Source organism: Phalangium opilio, unplaced genomic scaffold (genome assembly GCF_054372755.1).
Source record: "Phalangium opilio isolate 3A_F unplaced genomic scaffold, DU_Popi_V2 ptg000024l_1, whole genome shotgun sequence".
Lineage (NCBI taxonomy): Eukaryota > Metazoa > Arthropoda > Arachnida > Opiliones > Phalangiidae > Phalangium > Phalangium opilio.
The window spans coordinates 11,684,702-11,708,137 of NW_028324155.1; the positions used below are offsets into that span (position 1 = coordinate 11,684,702).

Below are 23,436 nucleotides of genomic sequence, written 5' to 3' on the forward strand. Positions count from 1 at the left end.
TCGATGGAATGATTTAATTTTTTGAGTCCGTTTGCTCCGACTGTTCATTACAATTCCGTTTTTTCTAGCCATTTGTTTTTAGGTAAAGTAGGAAAATTTTAGGAAAGGAGCTCCGTTTTTACACTTTTCAGAAATGACTAGTGATATTGTATAAGCCTTTTCTTGTTCTACTTGCAAAAGTGGGACGGGAAATAGAAGAAGAAGATATCGCCTATTCTTCAATAATTGTGCATAGGGTCTTTCAAAATTCGCCTCTTTCTCCCCCCCCCTCTTCCCGGTAAGTGCTTTGTATGTCTTTTTCTCTTCCACATGACCCGAAAGTTTGGGTGGTTTACTGTGAGGGGTGGGTACTGTGGGTTAAGGCAGGGATGCCGACATCCCTTAATTGGTAAACGTCTTTCAGTCTGTAGACTACGGATCCCTCTTGTTACCCCCCCCCCCTTGAAAAAAGTCACTACTTATATCCTGCCATCTACGGAAAATATATGAACTAGTTTCCTAAAGTTTTAGCACTGAAATGTATTACGAGAAATCTATGAAGGAGTTCAGATCAATGATTTTCTATGCCAAAATTACAAAACAGAGCTTAAAATTAACGGTAAATCACGATCCATCCAATGATGTATTTCTTTTAATTGTGTGATAAAAGCTCTAGCCCTTACAAAAATCTTCTTAAGAACTCTTAAGAAAATTCCTTGGGAAATTTCTTTGGAAATCCTTAAGGCGTTCTTTAGAAAATTGGGGAATATTGGCCCCTTTTTCTTTGGAAATTACTTTGGAAATATCTTTGGAATTTTCTTGGGAAATATCTTTGGAGTTTTCTTGGGAAATATCTTTGGAATTTTCTTGGGAAATATCTTTGGAATTTTCTTGGGAAATATCTTTGGAGTTTTCTTGGGAAATATCTTTGGAATTTTCTTGGGAAATATCTTTGGAATTTACTTGGGAAATGTCTTTGGAATTTTCGTGGGAAATGTCTATGGAATTTTCTTGAGAAATATATAGGGAAGATTATGGGTTAATTCATTTAGTCACTTGAAACTAGGATAGTTCTCACATGGAAAACCATATCCCAATACAGGGAGTGTAGTTCTTATATGCTGAACTACACCCCTTATAGCGAGGGAAGTTCTCGCATGCAGTGTGAAATGGCTTATAAAGTCAGGCATTTAATCGACTTAAAAACATCCGTAAACGGCAGAAAGTTTTAAACTTGTCCAATTGTATGGGGTACTAAGTGGGTTTTGGAGGCTTTAATGGCCAAGCAGTAGATACAGACGTTGTTGTTAAATTTAATAATGTATATTCACTGAGAGTTTTTCGAGTATCAGAAACGCGTTTAACCTAATTTTCTCTACAATGTTTTTTAAAAAATATTTATTTTGGACTCTAATTACGCTCGAAATAAAGATAAAACATGCCATAAGAGAATTAAGCAAAAATTCCGACTGACAGCTTAGATTCCCTGTAAATCTAAACATAACGATTTTAATTACTCTTATTTTACTTTCAATCTATTTCATCCTTTACATAAACACCTCACGGATTATTAAAGGCAAAAAAAAAAAAGATAAAAAAAGAAAACAATGGGTAAATATAACATTTCATTTCAGCGCTTGCTGAGTCTTATAGCCTTCGTGAAAGTTTTTAATTTTTTTAACCATCAAGTTAATATCTATCTAGGAAAACTTTAGCTAAACAATTAGGGTAAAAATATTGTTTAGATAATTATATGTAAAGCATAATTGCAATATATCTGGCCCTTTGAAATTCATCTCTAAAATTCTAAACTAATTTCGTTGGAAAATAAACCCTAGACCTTCTTTAGAAATTTATCTCTTGAATTCCAAACGAATTTCATTGGAAAATAAACACTAGATCTTCTTTGGAAATTTATCTCTAGAATTCTTAAAGAATTTCTTAGGAAAATAAACCCTAGAGCTTCATTGGACATTTATCTCAATAATTCCTAACGAATTTCCTTGGGAAATTAACCCTAGACTTTTTTTGGAAATTGATCTCAAGAATTCCTAAAGAATTTCGTTGGAAAATAATCCCTAGACCTTCTTAGGAAATTTATCTCTAGAATTCCTAAAGAATTTCTTTAGAAAATAATCCCAAGAAGTTCTTTGGAAATTTATCTCTAGAATGCCTAAAGAATTTCTTTAGAAAATAATCCCACGACATTCTTTGGAAATTTATCTTTAGAATTCCTAATGAATTTTTTTAGAAAATAATCCCTAGACCTTCTTAAGAAATTTATCTCTAGAATCCCTAAAGAATTTCTTTAGAAAATAATCCCAAGACATTCTTTCGAAATTTGTCTCAAGAATTCTTTAGGAAATTCCAAGGAAGTCTTTGGAAATAGTTTCTTTAGAAAATTATCCCAAGGGCTCCGTAGGGTTCCAAAGAAATTCCTTTAGAACTCTTAAGAACATTTTTGTAAGGGTCATATCTGGAGGAATTTAAAAGAGGAAACAAAAAGGAAAAAGCCAAAGGCACGCAGTGTTCCCATGTACTGACTGCGCTCGACGCTGCTTAACTTCGGTGATCGGACGAGAACCCTTTTTTTAAACGTGATATGGCCGTTGCCGAGAGTGCTAGTTAATAATTCGAATTTAAATTAAGTGAGACAAATTAACCTTCATCTTTTTAAAACAATAACAAAAAGAAAATTATGTGCGGTTTTTTCATATCTGGTGGAATTTAAAAGAGGAAACAAAAAGGAAAAAGCCAACGGCACGCAGTGTTCCTGAGTGGTCTCCCTCCCAAGTACTGACTGCGCTAGACGCTGCTTAACTTCGGTGATCGGAGGAGAACCGTTTTTTTCAGCGTGATATGGCCGTTGCCGAGAGTGCTATTTAATAATTTGAATTTATTTAACCTTCATCTTTATAAAACAATAACAAAAAGAAGATATATTTGCTTTTTTCATATCTATTGGAATTTAAAAGTGGAAAAAAAGTGAAAAAGCCAACGGCACGCAGTGTTCCAAAAGTGGTCTCCCTCCCAAGTACTGACTGCGCTCGACGCTGCTTAACTTCGGTGATCGGACGAGAACCGGTGTTTTCAGCGTGATAGGGCCGTTGTCTAGAATGCTAGATAATAATTCGAATTTAAATTTAGTGAGACAAATTGACCTTCATCTTTTTAAAACAATAACAAAAAGAAAATATGTTTGCTTTTTTCATATCTATTGGAATTTAAAAGAGGAAAAAAAAATTAAAAAAGCCAACGGCACGCAGTGTTTCCAAGTACTGACTGCGCTCGACGCTGCTTAACTTCGGTGATAGGACTAGAACCGGTGTTTTCAGCGTGATATGGCCGTTGCCGAGAGTGCTAGTTAATAATTCGAATTTAAATTAAGTGAGACAAATTAACCTTCATCTTTTTAAAACAATAACAAAAAGAAATTAAGTTTGCTTTTTACCTCTCCGTGTGACGTAGTCCAGGAGAGGTTCTGTAACGGCCGTGTCTGTCTGTCTGTCTGTGTGTGTGTGTGTGTGTCTGTCTGTCTGTCTGTCTGTCTGTCTGTCTGTCTGTCTGTCCGTTGTTACACCCACGTGACCGCGTTCGCAGTTTGCGTATCGGAGCAAACGTGTTCCCAATTTCCGGACCGCATTGACAGTTCACAGAAATTTGGAAAATTGTTTTTCTCTCCGTTGGCTACTCTATACTTGAGTTCTCACACCACCATGTTTGGTCTTCGTCCATCCCATATGAACACCAGTCTGGTACTTTTCTGGCTTCCACCACCACCATCTTCTATTCTTTGTCAATCCCACATTGACACCAGTCCGCACTTACACTGGCTTCTAACACCACCATCCACTGGTCTTCCGTTTATTCCATATAGACACCAATCTGTATCATTGGCTTCTAACACAACCATCCCCTGGTCTTCCGTCTATTCCACATAGACCCCAATCTGTATCATTGGCTTCTACTCCATTATCATCGTTTGGTTTTAGGATATACGCGGCGATCAGCTAGGGTTACGAGAAACGTCTAGCCTCCCTAAGGTGGGATCGGCCACTAAAGGTTTTCGCAAATGCGCTTTTTCCTTACTATTATAATGGAAACGAATCGTATATATATCCCGAAATTTGAAGAAAGCGGGCAAGAGGGGTACCCTTCACTTTAAACGTCAATATTAGAAAAGTTTGAGAAGATAATAGGTATAACTTTATTTTAAACGATTTAACTATTATTAATGTTAATAATTGAAGATTAAAATTATTAAAAATAATTATATTTATTTAAATATTAAAGATAATCTTGTTTCTCAACTCAAAATTAATACGGAAAGATTTAACAAGCAGTCTATGTTTTTGTCTGTGTGTGTCCGTCCATTGTTACACTAGTGCGTCGCGTTAGCAGATAGCCTTGTGCTGATGTGTTAAGAAATCATACAGAACATTAATATTCCCTTTTTCCATAATATAAAGTGAATATGTGGAAGTATTTTTCTTAATTATGATGCATTTAGTACTTTTGTGGCTTAAAAGCTCTGTTTCATTTTGATATTCCAAAGATTTATTTTAATATTGTTATTTGAAATGGCTGTTTATATATTGCGTAAGCTATACTACATCTGTATATAGAATAATCCTTGGTTTAGAAATTTCATGAAGAAAACTAAGACCTAGACTTAGGCGCGTATAACAAGAATTATCCCCAATAGGCTTAGTGAAACAAAGAGTAAATAATTGAGGCCTGAGGTGAAGTAAACTTTTGGCTTTGATTTTCGTGTCTGAAATGAACAGACATCAACGGTTCAGAGTGAGCCGAAAGTTAAATACACTCTTAATAATAATAATAAGGTTAGTAAAAGGGCTAATGGTTAACGGCTAGTAACTACAGACTTATTATTCTCTTTATGGTGCGCATTGACTATTAGTGCGTCTAGCTACAATTTAGCTTTGGTGTTATTTAACGTTAACATTCATGTTGGCAAACTAAGAATATTGTTGAGGTGAGACGAGACGATAGTGTTTACACTGCAAACCAGTTGTGAATGTAGCTTTCAGAATAAAGGGTAAACAGCTGAAGCGTAGACTTCATTTCCTGTTCTTTTCCCCATTGACTGATTTCCATGTGTCCAAGATTTATCCTTATTGGATGTAAAATGTCGTCTGCTTTACTGTACATTCGCTATGTTTGGAATACTGCTTCAATATTTCGTAAATTTTTACTTCAAAAAAGTGAAATAATTCCATATCTAGGTAAATACGTTTGTAGTAGTAGACCTCTTGACACGGAGAGGTTATATTTTGGTTTTCCCAACTTGTTTCATATCTATTGGAATTTAAAAGAGTAAAAAAAAAGTGAAAAAGCCAACGGCACGCAGTGTTCCTAAGTGGTCTCCCTCCCAAGTACTGACTGCGCTCGACGCTTCTTAACTTCGGTGATCGGACGAGAACCGGTGTTTTCAGCGTGATATGGCCGTTACCGAGAGTGCTAGTTAATAATTCGAATTTAATTAACCTTAATATTTATAAAACAATAACAAAAAGAAGATATGTTTAATGTTAATCGAAAGAACAGGGTCAAGTAATTAAGCAATACGTGAACAAACAAACCCCTCAATAGAAAATGCATTAGACTATACTTAGCAGGCCCATAACTCTGTGTCTACTAGAGATACGGGGATGTCCTTAGGATATGTTATAGTCCAAATTGTCCCCCATCTAACCATATTAAAAACTTGGGCTACGACAAACAGGGGCCGAGTAATTAAGCTAAACGTAAACAAACAACCCCTCCATAGGAAATGCATTAGACTATACTTTGCAGGCTCGTAACTCTGTTTCTACTGAGATACGGGGATGTCCTTTGAGTATGTTTTAGTCCAATTTGTCCCCCATCTAACCATACTAAAAACATTGAGCTACGACAAACAGGGGCCGAGATATTAAGCTAAACGTAAACAAACAACCCCTCCATAGGAAATGCATTAGACTATACTTTGCAGGCTCGTAACTCTGTTTCTACTGAGATACGGGGATGTCCTTTGAGTATGTTTTAGTCCAATTTTTCCCCCATCTAGTCATACTAAAAACATTGAGCTACGACAAACAGGGGCCGAGATATTAAGCTAAACGTAAACAAACAACCCCTCCATAGGAAATGCATTAGACTATACTTTGCAGAATCGTAACTCTGTTTCTACTGAGATACGGGGATGTCCTTTGAGTATGTTTTAGTCCAGTTTGTCCCCCATCTAACCATAATAAAAACTTTGGGCTACGACAAACAGGGGCCGAGTACTTAAGCAAAACGTAAAGAAACAAACCCCCTCCATAGGAATTGAGTTAGCCTATACTTTGCAGGCTCGTAACTCTGTTTCTACTGAGATACGGGGATGTCCTTTGAGTATGTTTTAGTCCAATTTTTCCCCATCTAACCATACTAAAAACATTGAGCTACGACAAACAGGGGCCGAGATATTAAGCTAAACGTAAACAAACAACCCCTCCATAGGAAATGCATTAGACTATACTTTGCAGAATCGTAACTCTGTTTCTACTGAGATACGGGGATGTCCTTTGAGTATGTTTTAGTCCAGTTTGTCCCCCATCTAACCATAATAAAAACATTGAGCTACGTCAAACAGGGGCCGAGATATTAAGCTAAACGTAAACAAACAACCCCTCCATAGGAAATGCATTAGACTATACTTTGCAGGCTCGTAACTCTGTTTCTACTGAGATACGGGGATGTCCTTTGAGTATGTTTTAGTCCAATCTTTCCCCCATCTAACCATACTAAAAACATTGAGCTACGACAAACAGGGGCCGAGATATTAAGCTAAACGTAAACAAACAACCCCTCCATAGGAAATGCATTAGACTATACTATGCAGAATCGTAACTCTGTTTCTACTGAGATACGGGGATGTCCTTTGAGTATGTTTTAGTCCAGTTTGTCCCCCATCTAACCATAATAAAAACTTTGGGCTACGACAAACAGGGGCCGAGTACTTAAGCAAAACGTAAAGAAACAAACCCCCTCCATAGGAATTGAGTTAGACTATACTTTGCAGGCTCGTAACTCTGTTTCTACTGAGATACAAGGATGTCCTTTGAGTATGTTTTAGTCCCATTTTTCCCCCATCTAACCATACTAAAAACATTGAGCTACGACAAACAGGGGCCGAGATATTAAGCTAAACGTAAACAAACAACCCCTCCATAGGAAATGCATTAGACTATACTTTGCAGAATCGTAACTCTGTTTCTACTGAGATACGGGGATGTCCTTTGAGTATGTTTTAGTCCAGTTTGTCCCCCATCTGACCATAATAAAAACATTGAGCTACGACAAACAGGGGCCGAGATATTAAGCTAAACGTAAACAAACAACCCCTCCATAGGAAATGCATTAGACTATACTTTGCAGAATCGTAACTCTGTTTCTACTGAGATACGGGGATGTCCTTTGAGTATGTTTTAGTCCAGTTTGTCCCCCATCTAACCATAATAAAAACTTTGGGCTACGACAAACAGGGGCCGAGTACTTAAGCAAAACGTAAAGAAACAAACCCCCTCCATAGGAATTGAGTTAGACTATACTTTGCAGGCTCGTAACTCTGTTTCTACTGGAGATACGGGGATGTCCTTTGAGTATGTTATAGTCCAATTTCTCCCCATCTAACCATCCTAAAAACATTGAGCCACGACAAACAGGGGCCGAGTAATTAAGCTAAACGTAAACAAACAACCCGTCCATAGGAAATGCATTAGACTATAATTTGCAGGCCCATAACTCTGTGTCTACTAGAGATACGGGGATGTCCTTAGGATATGTTATAGTCCAAATTATCCCCCATCTAACCATACTAGAAACTTTGGGCTACGACAAACAGGGGTTGAGTAATTAAGCTAAACGTAAACAAACAACCCCTCCTTAGGAAATGCATTAGACAATACTTTGCAGGCTCGTAACTCTGTTTCTACTGAGATACGGGGATGTCCTTTGAGTATGTTTTAGTCCAATTTGTCCCCCATCTAACCATACTAAAAACATTGAGCTACGACAAACAGGGGCCGAGATATTAAGCAAAATTTTCGTCAACTTTGGTATCGTCTCACTTATTTTTATTATGTTACTTATGATTTTTGCACTAAACTTTGGAGGCTCATAACTCTTGTTCTACAAGAGATACTGGGATCTCCTTTGGATATGTTATAGTACTCTTTGATCCCCATACAAGGTTACTTTAAACTTGAGGCTACCTCAATATCGTCGTCAACTTATTTATTGTCTCACTTATTGTTAGAAGGTTACTTTTGATTTTTGAAAATAAACTTTGCAGGCTCGTAACTCTGTTTCTACTGGAGATACGGGGATGTCCTTTGAGTATGTTATTGTCCAATTAGTCCCCCATCTAACCATACTAAAAACTTTGGGCTACGACAAACAGGGGCCGAGTAATTAAGCTAAACGTAAACAAACAACCCCTCCATAGGAAATGCATTAGACTATACATTGCAGGCTCGTAACTCTGTTTCTACTGGATATACGGGGATGTCCTTTGAGTATATTTTAGTCCAATTTGTCCCCCATCTAACCATAATAAAAACTTTGGGCTACGACAAACAGGGGCCGAGTACTTAAGCAAAACGTAAAGAAACAAACCCCCTCCATAGGAAATGAGTTAGACTATACTTTGCAGGCTCGTAACTCTGTTTCTACTGGAGATACGGGGATGTCCATTGAGTATGTTATAGTCCAATTTGTCCCCCATCTAACCATGCTAAAAACATTGAGCTACGACAAACAGGGGCCGAGTAATTAAGCTAAACGTAAACAAACAACCCGTCCATAGGAAATGCATTAGACTATACTTTGCAGGCCCATAACTCTGTGTCTACTAGAGATACGGGGATGTCCTTAGGATATGTTATAGTCCAAATTGTCCCCCATCTAACCATATTAAAAACTTGGGCTACGACAAACAGGGGCCGAGTAATTAAGCTAAACGTAAACAAACAACCCCTCCATAGGAAATGCATTAGACTATACTTTGCAGGCTCGTAACTCTGTTTCTACTGAGATACGGGGATGTCCTTTGAGTATGTATTAGTCCAATTTGTCCCCCATCTAACCATACTAAAAACATTGAGCTACGACAAACAGGGGCCGAGATATTAAGCTAAACGTAAACAAACAACCCCTCCATAGGAAATGCATTAGACTATACTTTGCAGGCTCGTTACTCTGTTTCTACTGAGATACGGGGATGTCCTTTGAGTATGTTCTAGTCCAGTTTGTCCCCCATCTAACCATAATAAAAACATTGAGCTACGACAAACAGGGGCCGAGATATTAAGCTAAACGTAAACAAACAACCCCTCCATAGGAAATGCATTAGACTATACTTTGCTAAATCGTAACTCTGTTTCTACTGAGATACGGGGATGTCCTTTGAGTATGTTTTAGTCCAGTTTGTCGCCCATCTAACCATAATAAAAACTTTGGGCTACGACAAACAGGGGCCGAGTACTTAAGCAAAACGTAAAGAAACAAACCCCCTCCATAGGAATTGAGTTAGACTATACTTTGCAGGCTCGTAACTCTGTTTCTACTGGAGATACGGGGATGTCCTTTGTGTATGTTATAGTCCAATTTGTCCCCCATCTAACCATGCTAAAAACATTGAGCTACGACAAACAGGGGCCGAGTAATTAAGCTAAACGTAAACAAACAACCCGTCCATAGGAAATGCATTAGACTATACTTTGCAGGCCCATAACTCTGTGTCTACTAGAGATACGGGGATGTCCTTAGGATATGTTATAGTCCAAATTATCCCCCATCTAACCATACTAAAAACCTTGGGCTACGACAAACAGGGGTTGAGTAATTAAGCTAAACGTAAACAAACAACCCCTCCTTAGGAAATGCATTAGACTATACTTTGTAGGCTCGTAACTCTGTTTCTACTGAGATACGGGGATGTCCTTTGAGTATGTTTTAGTCCAATTTGTCCCCCATCTAACCATACTGAAAACATTGAGCTACGACAAACAGGGGCCGAGATATTAAGCTAAACGTAAACAAACAACCCCTCCTTAGGAAATGCATTAGACTATACTTTGCAGGCTCGTAACTCTTTTTCTACTGAGAAACGGGGATGTCCTTTGAGTATGTTTTAGTCCAATTTGTCCCCCATCTAACCATACTAAAAACATTGAGCTACGACAAACAGGGGCCGAGATATTAAGCAAAATTTTCGTCAACTTTGGTATCGTCTCACTTATTTTTATTATGTTACTTATGATTTTTGCACTAAACTTTGGAGGCTCATAACTCTTGTTCTACAAGAGATACTGGGATCTCCTTTGGATATGTTATAGTACTCTTTGATCCCCATACAAGGTTACTTTAAACTTGAGGCTACCTCAATATCGTCGTCAACTTATTTATTGTCTCACTTATTGTTAGAAGGTTACTTTTGATTTTTGAAAATAAACTTTGCAGGCTCGTAACTCTGTTTCTACTGGAGATACGGGGATGTCCTTTGAGTATGTTATAGTCCAATTTGTCCCCCATCTAACCATGCTAAAAACATTGAGCTACGACAAACAGGGGCCGAGTAATTAAGCTAAACGTAAACAAACAACCCGTCCATAGGAAATGCATTAGACTATACTTTGCAGGCCCATAACTCTGTGTCTACTAGAGATACGGGGATGTCCTTAGGATATGTTATAGTCCAAATTGTCCCTCATCTCACCATATTAAAAACTTTGGGCTACGACAAACAGGGGCCAAGTAATTAAGCTAAACGTAAACAAAAAACCCCTCCATAGGAAATGCATTAGACTATATTTTGCCGGCTCGTAACTCTGTTTCTACGGAGATACGGGGATGTCCTTTGAGTATGTTTTAGTCCAGTTTGTCCCCCATCTAACCAAACTAAAAACATTGAGCTACGACTAACAGGGGCCGAGATATTAAGCTAAAGGTAAACAAACAACCCCTCCATAGGAAATGCATTAGACTATACTTTGCAGGCTCGTAACTCTGTTTCTACTGAGATAAGGGGATGTCCTTTGAGTATGTTTTAGTCCAATTTGTCCCCCATCTAACCATACTAAAAACATTGAGCTACGACAAACAGGAGCCGAGATATTAAGCTAAACGTAAACAAACAACCCCTCCATAGGAAATGCATTAGACTATACTTTGCAGAATCGTAACTCTGTTTCTACTGAGATACGGGGATGTCCTTTGAGTATGTTTTAGTCCAGTTTGTCCCCCATCTAACCATAATAAAAACTTTGGGCTACGACAAACAGGGGCCGAGTACTTAAGCAAAACGTAAAGAAACAAACCCCCTCCATAGGAAATGAGTTAGACTATACTTTGCAGGCTCGTAACTCTGTTACTACTGGAGATACGGGGATGTCCTTTGAGTATGTTTTAGTCCAATTTGTCCCCCATCTAACTATTTTAAAAACATTGAGTTACGACAAACAGGGGCCGAGATATTAAGTAAAATGTTCGTCAACTTTGGTATCGTCTCACTAATTTTTATTATGTTACTTATGATTTTTGCACTAAACTTTGGAGGCTCATAACTCTTGTTCTACAAGAGATACTGGGATCTCCTTTGGATATGTTATAGTACTCTTTGATCCCCATACAAGGATACTTTAAACTTGAGGCTACCTCAATATCGTCGACAACTTATTTATTGTCTCACTTATTGTAAGAAGGTTACTTTTGATTTTTGAAAATAAACTTTGCAGGCTCGTAACTCTGTTTCTACTGGAAATACGGGGATGTCCTTTGAGTATGTTATTGTCCAATTTGTCCCCCATCTAACCATACTAAAAACTTTGGGCTACGACAAACAGGGGCCGAGTAATTAAGCTAAACGTAAACAAACAACCCCTCCATAGGAAATGCATTAGACTATACATTGCAGGCTCGTAACTCTGTTTCTACTGGATATACGGGGATGTCCTTTGAGTATGTTTTAGTCCAATTTATCTCCCATCTAACCATAATAAAAACTTTGGGCTACGACAAACAGGGGCCGAGTACTTAAGCAAAACGTAAAGAAACAAACCCCCTCCATAGGAAATGCATTAGACTATACTTTGCCGGCTCGTAACTCTGTTTCTACGGAGATACGGGGATGTCCTTTGAGTATGTTTTAGTCCAGTTTGTCCCCCATCTAACCATACTAAAAACATTGAGCTACGACTAACAGGGGCCGAGATATTAAGCTAAACGTAAACAAACAACCCCTCCATAGGAAATGCATTAGACTATACTTTGCAGGCTCGTAACTGTTTCTACTGAGATACGGGGATGTCCTTTGAGTATGTTTTAGTCCAATTTGTCCCCCATCTAACCATACTAAAAACATTGAGCTACGACAAACAGGAGCCGAGATATTAAGCTAAACGTAAACAAACAACCCCTCCATAGGAAATGCATTAGACTATACTTTGCAGAATCGTAACTCTGTTTCTACTGAGATACGGGGATGTCCTTTGAGTATGTTTTAGTCCAGTTTGTCCCCCATCTAACTATTTTAAAAACATTGAGTTACGACAAACAGGGGCCGAGATATTAAGCAAAATGTTCGTCAACTTTGGTATCGTCTCACTTATTTTTATTATGTTACTTATGATTTTTGCACTAAACTTTGGAGGCTCATAACTCTTGTTCTACAAGAGATACTGGGATCTCCTTTGGATATGTTATAGTACTCTTTGATCCCCATACAAGGATACTTTAAACTTGAGGCTACCTCAATATCGTCGTCAACTTATTTATTGTCTCACTTATTGTTAGAAGGTTACTTTTGATTTTTGAAAATAAACTTTGCAGGCTCGTAACTCTGTTTCTACTGGAAATACGGGGGTGTCCTTTGAGTATGTTATTGTCCAATTTGTCCCCCATCTAACCATGCTAAAAACATTGAGATACGACAAAACGGGGCCGAGTAATTAAGCTAAACGTAAACAAACAACCCCTCCATTGGAAATGCATTAGACTATATTTTGCAGGCCCATAACTCTGTGTCTACTAGAGATACGGGGATGTCCTTAGGATATGTTATAGTCCAAATTGTCCCCCATCTCACCATATTAAAAACTTTGGGCTACGACAAACAGGGGCCGAGTAATTAAGCTAAAGGTAAACAAAAAACCCCTCCATAGGAAATGCATTAGACTATACTTTGCCGGCTCGTAACTCTGTTTCTACGGAGATACGGGGATGTCCTTTGAGTATGTTTTAGTCCAGTTTGTCCCCCATCTAACCATACTAAAAACATTGAGCTACGACTAACAGGGGCCGAGATATTAAGCTAAACGTAAACAAACAACCCCTCCATAGGAAATGCATTAGACTATACTTTGCAGGCTCGTAACTGTTTCTACTGAGATACGGGGATGTCCTTTGAGTATGTTTTAGTCCAATTTGTCCCCCATCTAACCATACTAAAAACATTGAGCTACGACAAACAGGAGCCGAGATATTAAGCTAAACGTAAACAAACAACCCCTCCATAGGAAATGCATTAGACTATACTTTGCAGAATCGTAACTCTGTTTCTACTGAGATACGGGGATGTCCTTTGAGTATGTTTTAGTCCAGTTTGTCCCCCATCTAACTATTTTAAAAACATTGAGTTACGACAAACAGGGGCCGAGATATTAAGCAAAATGTTCGTCAACTTTGGTATCGTCTCACTTATTTTTATTATGTTACTTATGATTTTTGCACTAAACTTTGGAGGCTCATAACTCTTGTTCTACAAGAGATACTGGGATCTCCTTTGGATATGTTATAGTACTCTTTGATCCCCATACAAGGATACTTTAAACTTGAGGCTACCTCAATATCGTCGTCAACTTATTTATTGTCTCACTTATTGTTAGAAGGTTACTTTTGATTTTTGAAAATAAACTTTGCAGGCTCGTAACTCTGTTTCTACTGGAAATACGGGGGTGTCCTTTGAGTATGTTATTGTCCAATTTGTCCCCCATCTAACCATGCTAAAAACATTGAGATACGACAAAACGGGGCCGAGTAATTAAGCTAAACGTAAACAAACAACCCCTCCATTGGAAATGCATTAGACTATATTTTGCAGGCCCATAACTCTGTGTCTACTAGAGATACGGGGATGTCCTTAGGATATATTATAGTCCAAATTGTCCCCCATCTCACCATATTAAAAACTTTGGGCTACGACAAACAGGGGCCGAGTACTTAAGCAAAACGTTAAGAAACAAACCCCCTCCATAGGAAATGAGTTAGACTATACTTTGCCGGCTCGTAACTCTGTTTCTACGGAGATACGGTGATGTCCTTTGAGTATGTTTTAGTCCAGTTTGTCCCCCATCTAACCATACTAAAAACATTGAGCTACGACAAACAGGGGCCGAGATATTAAGCTAAACGTAAACAAACAACCCCTCCATAGGAAATGCATTAGACTATACTTTGCAGGCTCGTAACTCTGTTTCTACTGAGATACGGGGATGTCCTTTGAGTATGTTTTAGTCCAATTTGTCCCCCATCTAACCATACTAAAAATATTGAGCTACGACAAACAGGGGCCGAGATATTAAGCTAAACGTAAACAAACAACCCCTCCATAGGAAATGCATTAGACTATACTTTGCAGAATCGTAACTCTGTTTCTACTGAGATACGAGGATGTCCTTTGAGTATGTTTTAGTCCAGTTTGTCCCCCATCTAACCATAATAAAAACTTTGGGCTACGACAAACAGGGGCCGAGTACTTAAGCAAAACGTAAAGAAACAAACCCCCTCCATAGGAAATGAGTTAGACTATACTTTGCTGGCTCGTAACTCTGTTTCTACTGGAGATACGGGGATGTCCTTTGAGTATGTTATAGTCCAATTTGTCCCCCATCTAACCATGCTAAAAACATTGAGCTACGACAAACAGGGGCCGAGTAATTAAGCTAAACGTAAACAAACAACCCGTCCATAGGAAATGCATTAGACTATACTTTGCAGGCTCGTAACTCTGTTTCTACTGGATATACGGGGATGTCCTTTGAGTATGTTTTAGTCCAATTTGTCCCCCATCTAACCATAATAAAAACTTTGGGCTACGACAAACAGGGGCCGAGTACTTAAGCAAAACGTAAAGAAACAAACCCCCTCCATAGGAAATGAGTTAGACTATACTTTGCTGGCTCGTAACTCTGTTTCTACTGGAGATACGGGGATGTCCTTTGAGTATGTTTTAGTCCAGTTTGTCCCCCATCTAACCATACTAAAAACATTGAGCTACGACAAACAGGGGCCGAGATATTAAGCTAAACGTAAACAAACAACCCCTCCATAGGAAATGCATTAGACTATACTTTGCAGGCTCGTAACTCTGTTTCTACTGAGATACGGGGATGTCCTTTGAGTATGTTTTAGTCCAATTTGTCCCCCATCTAACCATACTAAAAATATTGAGCTACGACAAACAGGGGCCGAGATATTAAGCTAAACGTAAACAAACAACCCCTCCATAGGAAATGCATTAGACTATACTTTGCAGAATCGTAACTCTGTTTCTACTGAGATACGAGGATGTCCTTTGAGTATGTTTTAGTCCAGTTTGTCCCCCATCTAACCATAATAAAAACTTTGGGCTACGACAAACAGGGGCCGAGTACTTAAGCAAAACGTAAAGAAACAAACCCCCTCCATAGGAAATGAGTTAGACTATACTTTGCTGGCTCGTAACTCTGTTTCTACTGGAGATACGGGGATGTCCTTTGAGTATGTTATAGTCCAATTTGTCCCCCATCTAACCATGCTAAAAACATTGAGCTACGACAAACAGGGGCCGAGTAATTAAGCTAAACGTAAACAAACAACCCGTCCATAGGAAATGCATTAGACTATACTTTGCAGGCTCGTAACTCTGTTTCTACTGGATATACGGGGATGTCCTTTGAGTATGTTTTAGTCCAATTTGTCCCCCATCTAACCATAATAAAAACTTTGGGCTACGACAAACAGGGGCCGAGTACTTAAGCAAAACGTAAAGAAACAAACCCCCTCCATAGGAAATGAGTTAGACTATACTTTGCTTGCTCGTAACTCTGTTTCTACTGGAGATACGGGGATGTCCTTTGAGTATGTTATAGTCCAATTTGTCCCCCTTCTAACCATGCTAAAAACATTGAGCTACGACAAACAGGGGCCGAGTAATTAAGCTAAACGTAAACAAACAACCCGTCCATAGGAAATGCATTAGACTATACTTTGCAGGCTCGTAACTCTGTTTCTACTGGATATACGGGGATGTCCTTTGAGTATGTTTTAGTCCAATTTGTCCCCCATCTAACCATAATAAAAACTTTGGGCTACGACAAACAGGGGCCGAGTACTTAAGCAAAACGTAAAGAAACAAACCCCCTCCATAGGAAATGAGTTAGACTATACTTTGCTGGCTCGTAACTCTGTTTCTACTGGAGATACGGGGATGTCCTTTGAGTATGTTATAGTCCAATTTGTCCCCCATCTAACCATGCTAAAAACATTGAGCTACGACAATCAGGGGCCGAGTAATTAAGCTAAACGTAAACAAACAACCCCTCCATAGGAAATGCATTAGACTATACATTGCAGGCTCGTAACTCTGTTTCTACTGGATATACGGGGATGTCCTTTGAGTATGTTATAGTCCAATTTGTCCCCCATCTAACCATGCTAAAAACATTGAGATACGACAAACAGGGGCCGAGTAATTAAGCTAAACGTAAACAAACAACCCCTCCATAGGAAATGCATTAGACTATATTTTGCAGGCCCATAACTCTGTGTCTACTAGAGATACGGGGATGTCCTTAGGATATGTTATAGTCCAAATTGTCCCCCATCTCACCATATTAAAAACTTTGGGCTACGACAAACAGGGGCCGAGTACTTAAGCAAAACGTTAAGAAACAAACCCCCTCCATAGGAAATGAGTTAGACTATACTTTGCCGGCTCGTAACTCTGTTTCTACGGAGATACGGTGATGTCCTTTGAGTATGTTTTAGTCCAGTTTGTCCCCCATCTAACCATACTAAAAACATTGAGCTACGACAAACAGGGGCCGAGATATTAAGCTAAACGTAAACAAACAACCCCTCCATAGGAAATGCATTAGACTATACTTTGCAGGCTCGTAACTCTGTTTCTACTGAGATACGGGGATGTCCTTTGAGTATGTTTTAGTCCAATTTGTCCCCCATCTAACCATACTAAAAACATTGAGCTACGACAAACAGGCGCCGAGATATTAAGCTAAACGTAAACAAACAACCCCTCCATAGGAAATGCATTAGACTATACTTTGCAGAATCGTAACTCTGTTTCTACTGAGATACGAGGATGTCCTTTGAGTATGTTTTAGTCCAGTTTGTCCCCCATCTAACCATAATAAAAACTTTGGGCTACGACAAACAGGGGCCGAGTACTTAAGCAAAACGTAAAGAAACAAACCCCCTCCATAGGAAATGAGTTAGACTATACTTTGCTGGCTCGTAACTCTGTTTCTACTGGAGATACGGGGATGTCCTTTGAGTATGTTATAGTCCAATTTGTCCCCCATCTAACCATGCTAAAAACATTGAGCTACGACAAACAGGGGCCGAGTAATTAAGCTAAACGTAAACAAACAACCCGTCCATAGGAAATGCATTAGACTATAATTTGCAGGCTCGTAACTCTGTTTCTACTGGATATACGGGGATGTCCTTTGAGTATGTTTTAGTCCAATTTGTCCCCCAGCTAACCATAATAAAAACTTTGGGCTACGACAAACAGGGGCCGAGTACTTAAGCAAAACGTAAAGAAACAAACCCCCTCCATAGGAAATGAGTTAGACTATACTTTGCTGGCTCGTAACTCTGTTTCTACTGGAGATACGGGGATGTCCTTTGAGTATGTTATAGTCCAATTTGTCCCCCATCTAACCATGCTAAAAACATTGAGCTACGACAAACAGGGGCCGAGTAATTAAGCTAAACGTAAACAAACAACCCGTCCATAGGAAATGCATTAGACTATACTTTGCAGGCTCGTAACTCTGTTTCTACTGGATATACGGGGATGTCCTTTGAGTATGTTTTAGTCCAATTTGTCCCCCATCTAACCATAATAAAAACTTTGGGCTACGACAAACAGGGGCCGAGTACTTAAGCAAAACGTAAAGAAACAAACCCCCTCCATAGGAAATGAGTTAGACTATACTTTGCTGGCTCGTAACTCTGTTTCTACTGGAGATACGGAGATGTCCTTTGAGTATGTTATAGTCCAATTTGTCCCCCATCTAACCATGCTAAAAACATTGAGCTACGACAATCAGGGGCCGAGTAATTAAGCTAAACGTAAACAAACAACCCCTCCATAGGAAATGCATTAGACTATACATTGCAGGCTCGTAACTCTGTTTCTACTGGATATACGGGGATGTCCTTTGAGTATGTTATAGTCCAATTTGTCCCCCATCTAACCATGCTAAAAACATTGAGATACGACAAACAGGGGCCGAGTAATTAAGCTAAACGTAAACAAACAACCCCTCCATAGGAAATGCATTAGACTATATTTTGCAGGCCCATAACTCTGTGTCTACTAGAGATACGGGGATGTCCTTAGGATATGTTATAGTCCAAATTGTCCCCCATCTCACCATATTAAAAACTTTGGGCTACGACAAACAGGGGCCGAGTACTTAAGCAAAACGTTAAGAAACAAACCCCCTCCATAGGAAATGAGTTAGACTATACTTTGCCGGCTCGTAACTCTGTTTCTACGGAGATACGGTGATGTCCTTTGAGTATGTTTTAGTCCAGTTTGTCCCCCATCTAACCATACTAAAAACATTGAGCTACGACAAACAGGGGCCGAGATATTAAGCTAAACGTAAACAAACAACCCCTCCATAGGAAATGCATTAGACTATACTTTGCAGGCTCGTAACTCTGTTTCTACTGAGATACGGGGATGTCCTTTGAGTATGTTTTAGTCCAATTTGTCCCCCATCTAACCATACTAAAAACATTGAGCTACGACAAACAGGCGCCGAGATATTAAGCTAAACGTAAACAAACAACCCCTCCATAGGAAATGCATTAGACTATACTTTGCAGAATCGTAACTCTGTTTCTACTGAGATACGAGGATGTCCTTTGAGTATGTTTTAGTCCAGTTTGTCCCCCATCTAACCATAATAAAAACTTTGGGCTACGACAAACAGGGGCCGAGTACTTAAGCAAAACGTAAAGAAACAAACCCCGTCCATAGGAAAAGAGTTAGACTATACTTTGCTGGCTCGTAACTCTGTTTCTACTGGAGATACGGGGATGTCCTTTGAGTATGTTATAGTCCAATTTGTCCCCCATCTAACCATGCTAAAAACATTGAGCTACGACAAACAGGGGCCGAGTAATTAAGCTAAACGTAAACAAACAACCCGTCCATAGGAAATGCATTAGACTATACTTTGCAGGCTCGTAACTCTGTTTCTACTGGATATACGGGGATGTCCTTTGAGTATGTTTTAGTCCAATTTGTCCCCCAGCTAACCATAATAAAAACTTTGGGCTACGACAAACAGGGGCCGAGTACTTAAGCAAAACGTAAAGAAACAAACCCCCTCCATAGGAAATGAGTTAGACTATACTTTGCTGGCTCGTAACTCTGTTTCTACTGGAGATACGGGGATGTCCTTTGAGTATGTTATAGTCCAATTTGTCCCCCATCTAACCATGCTAAAAACATTGAGCTACGACAAACAGGGGCCGAGTAATTAAGCTAAACGTAAACAAACAACCCGTCCATAGGAAATGCATTAGACTATACTTTGCAGGCTCGTAACTCTGTTTCTACTGGATATACGGGGATGTCCTTTGAGTATGTTTTAGTCCAATTTGTCCCCCATCTAACCATAATAAAAACTTTGGGCTACGACAAACAGGGGCCGAGTACTTAAGCAAAACGTAAAGAAACAAACCCCCTCCATAGGAAATGAGTTAGACTATACTTTGCTGGCTCGTAACTCTGTTTCTACTGGAGATACGGAGATGTCCTTTGAGTATGTTATAGTCCAATTTGTCCCCCATCTAACCATGCTAAAAACATTGAGCTACGACAATCAGGGGCCGAGTAATTAAGCTAAACGTAAACAAACAACCCCTCCATAGGAAATGCATTAGACTATACATTGCAGGCTCGTAACTCTGTTTCTACTGGATATACGGGGATGTCCTTTGAGTATGTTATAGTCCAATTTGTCCCCCATCTAACCATGCTAAAAACATTGAGATACGACAAACAGGGGCCGAGTAATTAAGCTAAACGTAAACAAACAACCCCTCCATAGGAAATGCATTAGACTATATTTTGCAGGCCCATAACTCTGTGTCTACTAGAGATACGGGGATGTCCTTAGGATATGTTATAGTCCAAATTGTCCCCCATCTCACCATATTAAAAACTTTGGGCTACGACAAACAGGGGCCGAGTACTTAAGCAAAACGTTAAGAAACAAACCCCCTCCATAGGAAATGAGTTAGACTATACTTTGCCGGCTCGTAACTCTGTTTCTACGGAGATACGGTGATGTCCTTTGAGTATGTTTTAGTCCAGTTTGTCCCCCATCTAACCATACTAAAAACATTGAGCTACGACAAACAGGGGCCGAGATATTAAGCTAAACGTAAACAAACAACCCCTCCATAGGAAATGCATTAGACTATACTTTGCAGGCTCGTAACTCTGTTTCTACTGAGATACGGGGATGTCCTTTGAGTATGTTTTAGTCCAATTTGTCCCCCATCTAACCATACTAAAAACATTGAGCTACGACAAACAGGCGCCGAGATATTAAGCTAAACGTAAACAAACAACCCCTCCATAGGAAATGCATTAGACTATACTTTGCAGAATCGTAACTCTGTTTCTACTGAGATACGAGGATGTCCTTTGAGTATGTTTTAGTCCAGTTTGTCCCCCATCTAACCATAATAAAAACTTTGGGCTACGACAAACAGGGGCCGAGTACTTAAGCAAAACGTAAAGAAACAAACCCCCTCCATAGGAAAAGAGTTAGACTATACTTTGCTGGCTCGTAACTCTGTTTCTACTGGAGATACGGGGATGTCCTTTGAGTATGTTATAGTCCAATTTGTCCCCCATCTAACCATGCTAAAAACATTGAGCTACGACAAACAGGGGCCGAGTAATTAAGCTAAACGTAAACAAACAACCCGTCCATAGGAAATGCATTAGACTATACTTTGCAGGCTCGTAACTCTGTTTCTACTGGATATACGGGGATGTCCTTTGAGTATGTTTTAGTCCAATTTGTCCCCCAGCTAACCATAATAAAAACGTTGGGCTACGACAAACAGGGGCCGAGTACTTAAGCAAAACGTAAAGAAACAAACCCCCTCCATAGGAAATGAGTTAGACTATACTTTGCTGGCTCGTAACTCTGTTTCTACTGGAGATACGGGGATGTCCTTTGAGTATGTTATAGTCCAATTTGTCCCCCATCTAACCATGCTAAAAACATTGAGCTACGACAAACAGGAGCCGAGTAATTAAGCTAAACGTAAACAAACAACCCGTCCATAGGAAATGCATTAGACTATACTTTGCAGGCTCGTAACTCTGTTTCTACTGGATATACGGGGATGTCCTTTGAGTATGTTTTAGTCCAATTTGTCCCCCATCTAACCATAATAAAAACTTTGGGCTACGACAAACAGGGGCCGAGTACTTAAGCAAAACGTAAAGAAACAAACCCCCTCCATAGGAAATGAGTTAGACTATACTTTGCTGGCTCGTAACTCTGTTTCTACTGGAGATACGGGGATGTCCTTTGAGTATGTTATAGTCCAATTTGTCCCCCATCTAACCATGCTAAAAACATTGAGCTACGACAAACAGGGGCCGAGTAATTAAGCTAAACGTAAACAAACAACCCGTCCATAGGAAATGCATTAGACTATACTTTGCAGGCTCGTAACTCTGTTTCTACTGGATATACGGGGATGTCCTTTGAGTATGTTTTAGTCCAATTTGTCCCCCAGCTAACCATAATAAAAACTTTGGGCTACGACAAACAGGGGCCGAGTACTTAAGCAAAACGTAAAGAAACAAACCCCCTCCATAGGAAATGAGTTAGACTATACTTTGCTGGCTCGTAACTCTGTTTCTACTGGAGATACGGGGATGTCCTTTGAGTATGTTATAGTCCAATTTGTCCCCCATCTAACCATGCTAAAAACATTGAGCTACGACAAACAGGGGCCGAGTAATTAAGCTAAACGTAAACAAACAACCCGTCCATAGGAAATGCATTAGACTATACTTTGCAGGCTCGTAACTCTGTTTCTACTGGATATACGGGGATGTCCTTTGAGTATGTTTTAGTCCAATTTGTCCCCCATCTAACCATAATAAAAACTTTGGGCTACGACAAACAGGGGCCGAGTACTTAAGCAAAACGTAAAGAAACAAACCCCCTCCATAGGAAATGAGTTAGACTATACTTTGCTGGCTCGTAACTCTGTTTCTACTGGAGATACGGAGATGTCCTTTGAGTATGTTATAGTCCAATTGGTCCCCCATCTAACCATGCTAAAAACATTGAGATACGACAAACAGGGGCCGAGTAATTAAGCTAAACGTAAACAAACAACCCCTCCATAGGAAATGCATTAGACTATATTTTGCAGGCCCATAACTCTGTGTCTACTAGAGATACGGGGATGTCCTTAGGATATGTTATAGTCCAAATTGTCCCCCATCTCACCATATTAAAAACTTTGGGCTACGACAAACAGGGGCCGAGTACTTAAGCAAAACGTTAAGAAACAAACCCCCTCCATAGGAAATGAGTTAGACTATACTTTGCCGGCTCGTAACTCTGTTTCTACGGAGATACGGTGATGTCCTTTGAGTATGTTTTAGTCCAGTTTGTCCCCCATCTAACCATACTAAAAACATTGAGCTACGACAAACAGGGGCCGAGATATTAAGCTAAACGTAAACAAACAACCCCTCCATAGGAAATGCATTAGACTATACTTTGCAGGCTCGTAACTCTGTTTCTACTGAGATACGGGGATGTCCTTTGAGTATGTTTTAGTCCAATTTGTCCCCCATCTAACCATACTAAAAACATTGAGCTACGACAAACAGGGGCCGAGATATTAAGCTAAACGTAAACAAACAACGCTGCTTAACTTCGGTGATAGGACAAGAACCGGTATTTTCAACGTGATATGGCCGTTGCCGAGAGTGCTAGTTAATAATTCGAATTTAAATTAAGTGAGACAAATTAACCTTCATCTTTTTAAAACAATGACAAAAAGAAAATAAGTTTACTTTTTTCATATCTATTGGAATTTAAAAGTGGAAAAAAAGTGAAA

The 23,436-nt window shown here is 39.3% G+C and overlaps 3 pseudogenes; all 3 read right to left on the reverse strand.

Moving 5' to 3' along the window:
* Window positions 1–2,731: 2,731 nt before the first annotated feature.
* On the reverse strand, window positions 2,732–2,850 carry LOC149693920 (5S ribosomal RNA; annotated as a pseudogene).
* Window positions 2,851–2,971: 121 nt separating this feature from the next.
* Window positions 2,972–3,091, reverse strand: LOC149693921 (5S ribosomal RNA; annotated as a pseudogene).
* Window positions 3,092–5,334: 2,243 nt separating this feature from the next.
* LOC149693922 (5S ribosomal RNA) lies at window positions 5,335–5,453 on the reverse strand (annotated as a pseudogene).
* Window positions 5,454–23,436: the final 17,983 nt, after the last annotated feature.